Source organism: Onychomys torridus, chromosome 1 (assembly GCF_903995425.1).
Source record: "Onychomys torridus chromosome 1, mOncTor1.1, whole genome shotgun sequence".
NCBI classification, from domain to species: domain Eukaryota; kingdom Metazoa; phylum Chordata; class Mammalia; order Rodentia; family Cricetidae; genus Onychomys; species Onychomys torridus.
Window position 1 is genome coordinate 32,847,575 of NC_050443.1, and position 1,327 is coordinate 32,848,901.

Below are 1,327 nucleotides of genomic sequence, written 5' to 3' on the forward strand. Positions count from 1 at the left end.
TTGGTTCATAATTCATGTGTTTCCATTAGTTTGGCTATTTGTCCCTGTGCTTTTCCAATCTTGTTCTCAACAATTCACACTCTTACCGCCCCTCTTCTTTATCAACAATTGGACTCCCAGAGCTCCACCTGGGGTCTGGCCAAGGATCTCTGCATCCACTTCCATCAGTTATTGGACGAGAGTTCCAGCACGACAGTTAGGGTGTTTAGCCATCTGATCACCAGACTATGTCAGATCAGGCTTTCTCTTGACCATTGCCAGTAGTTTACAGTGGAGGTGTCATTGTGGATTTCTGGGGACCTCTTTAGCACTTTGCTTCTTCCTGTTCTCATGGTTGTGATGTGTATGGACCATGAGAAGTATGAAAATTCACTTAAGATTGTCCACAACTCTAACTGCAGCACCAACTGCTTAGCCCCTCTCGTCAAGGTCATTCATGACTACTCTGGCATTGTGGAAGAACTCAACAGTTAATGCCTTCCTGTAATCCAGAAAACTGGATGGCACTTCTAGGAAGCTGTGTTGTGATGGCTAAACATAATCCTTGTATCCACTGGTTCTGCCAAAGCTCTGCAAAGGTCATTCTAGAACTGAACTAGAAGTTCACTGGCATGACCTTCTGTGTTCCTATGTACAAGATGTTTAACATGGATCTGACATGTCACCTGGAGAAAGCTGCCAAGCATGATATGATGACATCAAGGAGATGGTGCAGTAGGCAACCAAGGGTCCACTAAGGACATCCCAGGCTACAACTAGGACAAGATTGTCACCTGCAACTTTAACAGTGAAACTGACTCTTCCATCTTAAAAAGTAAGACCGGCAGTGCTCTCAATATCAACTTTGTAAAGGTCATTTCTTGGTATGTTAATGAATAGAGCTACAGCAGCACAGCAGTGGACCTCATGGCCTACATGGCCTCCAAAGTGTAAGAAGTGTTGGACCACTCATCCCAACAAAAACACAAGAGAAATAGAGGTCACAAGCTGTGAAGGCATCCCTGTCCCAACTCAACATCCAACACTGAGCTTCTTCCTCACAGTTTCCATCCCAGAATTTCAGAAGAAAGAGAGGGGCTTAGAAATCCCTTCTTACTTTAGTACCATCAATAAAGTTCACTACACCTGCACAAAAAAAATAGTGTCTGTTACTATAATATAATTAACTATGGCAAGTTGAATATGCCTAATTATACAAGAATAAGAAAAGAGATACATAAATTTGATGATATTTATTCAAAAAAACACATAAAGCAGGCTGGGCAGCCATAGCACACATCTTTAATTCCAGCACCCAGGAGTCAGAGCCAGGTGGATCTCTATGAGT

At 42.7% G+C, this 1,327-nt stretch overlaps 1 pseudogene; it reads left to right on the forward strand.

The window, feature by feature from the left end:
- Positions 1-330: 330 nt before the first annotated feature.
- Positions 331-933, forward strand: LOC118594811 (annotated as a pseudogene).
- Positions 934-1,327: the final 394 nt, after the last annotated feature.